The sequence below is a fragment of the Zea mays genome, chromosome 9 (genome assembly GCF_902167145.1).
Source record: "Zea mays cultivar B73 chromosome 9, Zm-B73-REFERENCE-NAM-5.0, whole genome shotgun sequence".
In the NCBI taxonomy this organism is placed as follows: Eukaryota; Viridiplantae; Streptophyta; class Magnoliopsida; order Poales; family Poaceae; genus Zea; species Zea mays.
In genome coordinates this window covers 159,605,092-159,614,719 of record NC_050104.1, presented here as the reverse complement: position 1 = coordinate 159,614,719, position 9,628 = coordinate 159,605,092, and the positions used below count along the sequence as shown (strand labels likewise).

At 44.8% G+C, this 9,628-nt stretch overlaps 1 long non-coding RNA gene across 1 annotated transcript; it reads right to left on the bottom strand.

The window, feature by feature from the left end:
* Positions 1–5,558: 5,558 nt before the first annotated feature.
* On the bottom strand, positions 5,559–8,810 carry LOC103639580 (uncharacterized). The gene is made up of 2 exons (XR_559543.4): positions 8,380–8,810; positions 5,559–6,079 (listed from the first exon to the last, which is right to left on the bottom strand). It is a non-coding gene; the product is annotated as an uncharacterized lncRNA (long non-coding RNA).
* Between the last annotated feature and the right edge of the window lie 818 nt (positions 8,811–9,628).

Sequence of the window (9,628 nt, the reverse complement as noted above, 5' to 3'; positions counted from 1 at the left end):
GGCAGGTGAACATGGTCCTTGGTAATCTTGTTCGTCTGCACTGGCCTGGTCTTGTGACTTTGCCTAGTGGCGAGTTTGTCCTCGCCACCACTTGAGAGCATTATCGCTATGGTGTCTGTAGAACGTTTGGCAACACACAGGCACTAGTTTGGGATGCATTCTGGGTATGAATTGTTTATACTAATTTAGTTATCCCATATATGGTTGCTTTTATGATAACACTAATTTTTTGTAGAAACGGACAAGTTGTCGGACGATGGATCATATGATATGAACGCTCGTTACGTGTTTGAGTATAACGTGAACGATGTCGTTGCAGATGCAATGTACTATGCACGAATTCAGGCTATAAAGGCATGGTACAGAGCAAGTGCTGATGATCGACCGATGCCAAATACTAAGGCCGAGTGGTCATCAATTTACCTTACGGAGGAGCAATACCTTAAGGTAAACAGGCTGTTGCATCTCATATCGCACGAATCCATGTATTTGCTTTATTGAAAAAATTTCATGTAGGTGTCAGTGCCGTGGATGGCCACCCGATCAGAGGGTTATCAGGGCTTGTGCAGATGGTGGGCTTCCCTTGAGTTTCGTGCCATTTCCGAAAGGAGCAGGGGAAACCGTGGGACTGAGTCGTTCCACAACTACGGCGGCGATGGTCATGTGCGCTTGGCTAAGCAAATGGTAAGTCACAGTATGTTGTAACTTTAAATTACATAGAAATGTGTCATTCTAACTTGTATGTACAGGAAGTCAAATTCGGCCGTATGCCACAGATGTGGAGGTGTATATGCAAGGGCATAGGGGTTCTGATCCTCAGAATCCTGATGTTTTATGCACTCAAACGGCCACCGACCGTCTAGTGAGTTTTTGGTACTCTATTATGTGTTTGTCCATCAATTTGGTTATGCACTTATATTTGATATTGTTTGCCTCCAGGCTTCGTATGGGTAGGAGATGGTTCAACGCCATGGACAGGAGTACGATTGGAGGAGCCAGCCAATCGACCCTCAGGCAGCATATGCTAGCGCAGGAGGACAAGCCCATGGACAGTGGGATTATTTGATTTGGATTTCAAAATTATCCTCATATGCTTGCGATTCAACTTCGTCCATGATTTACTATACTAAATGCATGGTTCACTCTTGTAGGTTGGGTATTTTTTTTATTCTACGATTGATTCTAGGGAGCTGAGACGCCGTGGACGACATTCCACATCGTCGTCTTCACAGTCGTCCCGTTCACGATCATCCGCGCAAGAGATAGAGCTTGCAGTGTTGCGTCAACAGGTAGAGTATCATCAATCAGTTTTGAGGGAACAATTGGAGTACCAGAGGCAACAATCTGAGTACCAGAGACAACAAGCTGAGTACCAGAAGAAGAAGGACGAGTATTATGCAAACCTCTAGGCCCAAAATCAAGCTCTTCTCTCGGTAATTTGAAGTAACATTTTGTACCTTATTTTGCAAAACACAGGATGTGTATCTTATTTGCTCAACAATGGCTTGTATATAATTTTTAGCTTCTAGCCCAACAAGCGGGCGTCCCGATGCCCACATATGGGATGCCGCCTCCGGACTCTGCACTGCCGATGCCAACGCTGGCGCCTCCACCTCCGCCTCCGTCACAATTCCCTATGGTATGTACACATATGCGTGTGTGACATGTTCATAGATGTCTTATGTGTTTAAATAAAAAACTGAGTGGTTACTATTTCATGTGCGTGTGTTATAGGGATTTCAGACACCACCCGCTTCAGTTGCCACACCTGGAGATGGGTCTGGTCAAGACGACACATCACATTCTTGGGTGAACAACCTTTTCAACACGCATAGTCCAGCCGGAGGAAGTGGCTATAACTCGAACCAACCAGACGATGGATATGAGTGATAGTTCATCAAATGTGTTTAATTTGGAACTATTACTGTTCATGTCAAACCCTATCCGTCGAACAATATCAGTTTTTATTTTGGACCTATATGTTGATGTAAAAGACTTGTTGAGACTATTTGGAACTATATGTCGTTATGTTAAATTTGTGAATGTGGATACTTATGTGAGTATATTTGTGATTGTGAATATGTGGTTGTATATGAACTCTGCGTATATTTGCAAGAAATCTGTTTTTTTGTAAATGTTAGATTTTTTGAAAAACAGAATTTTGTGTAATTTCTGAAATTTGTTATGTCCGATGGCCTGGCGTCAGCCGTCGGACATAAGGGTTGGTTATGTCCGAGGACTTAATATAAACCGTCGGAGATAACAAACCCTTATGTCCGACGGCTGACGTCAGGCCGTCGAACATAACAGCTGTGGGTCCCAACAACTGACCGGTAAAACGGTTGATATTTACTATCTCCGACGGGTGGTTGCGGCCGTCGGAGATAGCTTATGTCCGACGGCTGTCGTCGGACATTACGTTATTTCCGACCCATATGTCCGACGGCCAGAGACCGTCAGAGATAACTAAATACCATCGGACATATGCTATCTCCGACGGTTTAAAGCTTATGTCCGATGGCTTTGACCGTTGTAAGTTGTTTCGTTTATTGTAGTGAGCATTCGCAGTCACTAATGAAGACATGCTCATCAACATGTTCCCGCCATCATACAATGAATTTCATGCCAAATTGCATGTCAGCTTCTTCCTACAGGTTGAGGACGATCATGGCCTATTTTTTGGTGCTCCAATGTGTCATCATGCTGCTGTGAGTTGTGCTCGGGAACATCGTCCTGCCTGCTTATCAAGTGGTGGAGGATGTTGTTCTTTACTGTCACATCAAACAGCCTTTTTGGGTGTTTGGTTCTATGGACTAAAGTTTAGTCCGGGTCACATCAAGCGTTTGACTTTCAAATAGGAGTATGAAATATAGACCCAACCAACTGTACTAGATTCGTCTCACTTTTTAATCTTCGGCTGAGAAATTAGTTTTATAATCTGACAAATTAAATACCCCGAACGGAGGTTCAAACATTCGATGTGATAGAGGCTAAATTTTAGCAGGGGCAAACCAAACACCCCCTTTGTCTTCAGCTGTTGTTGGCGGAAGACTCTGCTTGACATAGTGACTATTATCTGTCACTTGGTCAGCGTTTTCAGGTCTGGGAGATGCTTTTCAGTCAGTTGGACTGACGGAATGTGGGCAAAACATGACATGGGCATGGCTCTCTGAACCACAATCGTGTGTGTAGGGATGAAAACGAACGTAATGGGCAGGAAACTACGTCTCTTGTTTTCGTTACCATATTTTTTTATTAAAAACGGAAACGGAAGCAGAAAAGACGGTAGCGAAAATGGTTAAAGAATATATATGTATACGAAAACGAATAAATACAAACGAATATACAACGAAAGCGGACGGACTACACGCTGTTGTGCTCCTATTATGCTGCTGCTACTGTGCACGTGTAGCTGTAATGGACTGCTACTGTTAGCCTCTTGTGCCTGGCTGTAACGCCTAATACCGCTGCTAGCCTACTGTTGTGCGCGTGTGGCTGTTGTGGCTCGTGCCCTCAAGCACAGGCCGGCAAACGGGTGGATGTAAGTGGGTATTTTAGGCGGGTTTAAAAAATGAGTTTATTTTGGTGGTTGTGGTGAGTTTTAATTGTAAATGAGTTGGGTTGGATGCGTTTATTTTGTATTGTGGGTCAAAATGGTTGATATCCATGGGTGTAGATGGGTTTGCATAGGCGTGAGTTTCCATAGGTCTTCATCCATCCACACATGGTTCTTCCACACATGGTTCTTTTCTTTTCACTTCCAGTGAGATTTATGTGTTGTTCGGTGAGCTTCTGATGCTACTTAGATGTGCCTTTCCCCTGTTGCTAGCTTCGAGCTTGATCAGAGACTCTTTCCACTGCTGTTAGTTTATATTTCTTGCCAAAAAGATTATTGTTCATTAAGGATCTTTAACATATGTTTTTTGTTATTTTCTCGAGACTTAAATGTTCATCGACCAAACTTGTTTTTGTATCAGTGTATAATATTATTGTCACTGTTTTTTATGTCGTGGACTATGTTTTTTGTACATCATTGAAACTACCTATAAAATTGTTATTGTGTATCAGTGTATGTGTATGCAGTTGGCTTGATGTGAGACAATAATCTGAACCCACGGGGTTTACATGGGTTTCCACCCAATTACGGGTTGATTTTGGGGTCAATAATATTATTGGATGGGTTAGGTTTAATTTCCTTCTTATATTTTAAGCTAGATGTGGGATGGATATCAAAGTTATTATATTTGAGTATGAATAGGAATGGGTTAGATTTTTTTGCCATTAGCAGCCCTACTCAAGCACGCACGACACAAGCAGGCAAGCATATTTAAGTAGCAACTAGCGGTACAAACACTAAGAACTAATTTGTAAACCATAAAACTAGAGAGATTAAAAGGGCTAAAATCTTTTTTTTATTTAATTTTAAATAAATAAGAAATAGATTTTAGCTTTTCTAATTTTTTCGATATTTTAGTTTTCAAACTAGTCATAAGGGTCTGATTGGTTGGCTGTGTTTGAGGTTCGCTGGACGCAGGGATAAAGCACTAGCGAAGCGCGATGTCGAAGGGATAAGCCGAGCAGGGACTCCCGGCCTAGGCACCGCCGTTGCAACGGATTGGCCACGAAAACAGAAGCCGCCGTTCGAAAATAGTCAAGAGCTAGGGTTGTGTACAGTGCACTAGTGCTGTAGCCGGCTAGCGGCAGTGGACCAAGTTTATGGGCCGACTGATTGACTAAACCAAAGTATCTCCTGCATATTAAAACGAGAAAAAAATTGGAATTTTCCGATACAATACAGAATACCATAAATACGGATAGAAAACACCCTAAGACTTTGTTTTAATACTCTAGTATTGTTCTCAATCCACGTGTGTTAATATGTATTGAAGTGTAAATTAGTTTAAGTTACACTCTAATCCACTTCAATACATATGGATTGAGATCAATATTAAAGTATCCAAACTTGGTCTAAAGGCTTGTTTGTTTTACCATTAATCTATATAAATTGGATGATATTGAGTCGGTTTAAATTCATAACAAATCAAAATACATCTCAATCTATTTCAATACACTCTGATTAGAATATCCGAACAGATCGTAACTATTTTCTCTCAAGTTCTCGGCCATACGCCCATACCTATCCCAGTTCTCATCCCGTTTTTGAAAAACGGACGGTTCAATACGCGACTGTATTTTTCTGGTTCGTTCCTTGTGGCCTGGGTCACGCTGGACTCGATTCAGTGGGGACATGAACGATCAGTCACGCACTCACGCTGGTCTTTTCTAACGTTACAATGGAGGCCAAGCCTGCCAAGGCATCGTATTCTCGGACACGATGTCCGTATCGACACACTGCTGTTGGCATGCCTGCACGGCTGCACTGTCCTGTAGTAGCAAAAGGCGCATTGCTAGTTGTAGCGGAAATTTGGGCCTTTCCCTTTAGGCCTTTTCGGTTGTGTATGGATTGGATTGGAGTGGATTGAAGGGATTAAATCCCCTTGTATTCAATTTTGACTAGAGAGGGATTTAATCCCTTCCAATCTACTTCGATCCAGACGCAACAGAACAAGCCCTTAAGATAACCACATCAGAATTGTATAGCGCGAGTGAAACCGATGATTCAGGATCAGGATTACACTACATTACTTTACAAATTTAAGCATTTAGTCCACCAATCTCCATTCTAGTAGTTGGTCTAACAGGGGTCAAGTAGCAAGGCACAACACCCCATCTCCAGTCTTGAGCACGCTGTCAAGCTTTTGCAGAAATGAGAAACTAATGGTGGACGGTGGTGGTAGTAGCGTACTTATGTAGTTAGCTATCACTAGATCTCAACTTGATGGAGAACCCACCCGGATGAGCTCACCAGTGTTAGTGTGGAGAATAGTTGCAGGAGTAGTTCATGGGCACGTGCAGACGAATAGCTCCTCTTGCGAGGGCTCGCTGCGTTGGGGCTTAACCTGAGGGAGTCTCAGGTTATCTCCTCCAAGACCAAGAAGAGAGCAGTATGTACAGGGGATTCCTCCGGGATCTGAAGTTGCCATTCCCTACCACTCTCCCCACTCTTCATTGCCTCACCCTGCAAATTTGAACCTTTCTCTTGTTACTGACCAAAACCAAGATGATATTTGCAACCACACAGGACGATCAATGCAGGCACGAACGAGAACCATCAGTAAATCACAAACGATCCATAAGAAATATGAAAACGGCTTTGCTTAGAACTGAATTCCGGATACGTCACTTCTGCAGACAGTGGAGCCCACTGCACAACTGCACAAGCACCAGACAGCTCTCTCTCTCTCTCTCTCTCTCTCTCTCTCTCTCTCTCTCTCTCTCTCTCTCTCTCTCTCTCTGTGCCAACAATAATTTTTCCTACAGTAGATGAGTACCAAAATTCTTAGGCCCTGTTCGTTTTGTGCTAAACCATAGGGATTAAGGAGGATTAAATCCCCTACAAGTTAAAATCATCTCTAATCTCTTTCAATCCTCCTCAATTCCTATGGTTTTAGGATCAAACGAACATGCCCTTAAGGGGAAATGGGACCAGGACAAAATGAGCACATACTGAATCACTAAACTTCATGCTGGTCCTAACACACGCTGAGTCGTGGTTGCCAAACACACGGATAGTGTATTGATGCAAAACAATCCCAACCAGGATAATTATGATTTATGAGCACCACACAATGACATAAACAAATAAAATACTAAAATATCAGTTCATGAGAAAAAAAAAATAAAACGCATCAGTGCATCACTAGTTGCCTAAAGGAGCAGCAGGTGATAATATGTTTTAAGTTACCTTGAGCAGTTCAAGAGGGAAACTATAAGAGGTCCAGGATGCGGCATTAAAAAAATGCATGGCTCTAATTCTAAGAACATACAGAAGATGAAATTCATAATATTAAATCGGTAGTTAAATGTAGCGAAAGGACATCTACCTGAGTTAGTTAGGTTGTCCGAGAAGTACTCCTCAGGTCTTGAGTTCGATACCTCACGGGAGTGAATTTCAGGCTATGGTTAAAAATCCTCCCGTATATCCCACATTAAAGCACAGTCTAAGGCTCGGTCTCGGTCACGTCGTTTCTCACATCGGCTACGGTACCGTTGTGTATGGGTGGAGCAGGGGTTCATAGTTTTTCAACCAGCGTGAGAAGGTATTCTTAATATAATGTCTGAGGCTATCTTACCCCCATAGGTCAAGTTTTTTTAGTTAAATGTAGCAGTACACCCAAAGAGTGGGAATAAAACAAACACCCTAAGGAATCACTATTCACCTGCTCTGAATGATGGTCTATTTTCAGGAGTCCAAGGTTCACAAACTTTATAAAAATTTAAGTGGAGACTAAAATAAATCAGTGTAATAGAAAACCAGCAGTTATAAAATGCCATATGTTCAATTACATGACTAAAAAAGATTGGCATATCCAATATAAACCCCTGAGATATTGTTTCATTTCATTTAATACAATAATGGGCACCTAAAATCACTGTACATAGAATAGCCTAGAGTCATCTAAGTTTGATGCTGGACTTAATGAAGTTCCATGCTATAACACTGACTCCACATCTATTCTGGTTGTGAACTAATGAAACTAGCTCAAAAGCAGGCCCACCAAGGGTGACGTTTCAACATCAATTCTCTACAGCTCTCTTATGTCCATCAATAGATTGACTACAGAGCATCCACCGTACCAACCTGAGAGCTGTTTGTTCAGTGACCCTCTCGAAAAAAACAAAACTGTAAATGAGTGCAGTGCTCTCAGAGAAGTATAGAATCCAACAGGCACTTTAAGGGCATGGCACCAGAATCACAAGGTAGCTTTTTCATAGGAAAATATATGTTTTGTGGTAATAACCGAATATTGAACTACAGCGCTGTCACATTCTTGTCCACATTCATTAGCCATTATCCGAAACATAACTACCACGAACCAGAGAAGCCGGTAGGAGCAGCAAAATCTGAGGGCTCCAGTATTCTATCCAGTTTGGTGGCCTCGTTGCACACCCTAAAAAAAATGTACCGATAATCCAATACCACAACCGCCACACGACACACCATTTTCGATCAATCAAACAAGACAGAGAAAATAAAATACAACGGAACAAGGTGGACGATACACGATTGGGAAACATCGACACAGAAACACTGGCCACCGACCCCGTACAATGACAGCAGCAGGCAGCAGCACATTCCGATCTACGCAACACAACCCACAAAATTCACATCAACTTGGCAGCAGCAGCGCTAGAGAGCACCCTCCTTCACCACCACCACCGCCACACACAAAAAAAGCAAGCCTAATACAGAAGCATTCGATCACGAGGCCACCACAAAACGTGCTATGGCGAATGAGGAGCGATGGTTGCGCGCACCTTCAAATCGATCGCGTCCGCGAAGAGCACGATCGAGCCGAGTGGGCCAGAGATCGCGAGGCGCGGCGGAACCGAACCGAGGCGCGGAGCGGTAGGGGCGCGCTCGGATCGATCGCGGACGACGACGCGCAGAGCCCCGACCGGGCGAGCGTGTCCCTAGAAGCTGGTCGAGGCGAGCACGAAACCCTAATCCCGGACCCCCGCGCCCGCGCCCGCGGGGGAGGGGGGGAATGGGAGAGCAAGGGAAGAGGCAGAGCAGTGTCTGTGTCTAGACGAAACAGAGAGCCGGGTGATGATAACTGCCCCGGCCTCCTACGCTACACAGACACAGCTACCGTCCCTCCGGATTTCCCGCGCGAGCGCGGCGCGATGGTTTTACCTTCCTGCCCCGGCGCAAGGCGACAAGGGCGGCCCGAGCGGGGGAGGGCAGGAGGGTAACTTCCAGGCGCCGTCTCGGCCGCACGAGCACGACCACACTTGTGAAACCGATGGGCCTGCTCTCTCTGCTAGTGCTGGCCCAGGAGACAGAAGGTGCAGTCGGGCATAGGACAACACGCCAACGGGCGCGGTGCGGGGACGCCGATTCGGCGAGAGGGCGTTCAGCGACTCAGCGAGGCTGTCCGCCGCCGGCGAGTGGAGCGACACCGACACGGATGCGGAGGAGGCGCTGAGATCGAGGCTGCGGGGCGGGGGTTGTCTTGTCAGCGACTGGGTGAGCTGTGCTGCGGCCTGCGATGCGATGATGGTTTGTTTGCGTGGAGGAGGAGGCGAAGGAGAGCTCGGATCAGGTTGACGTCGGCTAGAAGGGCAAAGCTGGCGCTGCCATGTCAGCGGGCAGGCGGAGCAGCAGAGGAGGCGTATGGGATGGATGGTGAATTGGTGATGAGCCTGAACCAGACAATGACGGGATCACGAGGCACGCTAGCCATGATGCGCTTCCCGTTCGCTGCGGCTGCTGCTAGCCGTTCGCTACAGTATCTCGAAGAAAAAAATTGCAGCCGCAGCGAGCTTAGATCGGTTACTCCTAAATTTCTCCTCCTATATCCTACTCACGTGTCACGTCAGCGTTCTCTTCCCCCTATATCTCCACCCTATACAGCGGTTCCCACTAAATCCTTCTCCTATACCCCACTATAATCATAAAATATCATTTTCCATACCTATTCACCATTTATTATTAATGTTTTCTCAACTAATAAATACTTCTTTACACACAAACCGAGACAAGGGGAGCCCTTGGGGTACCCCT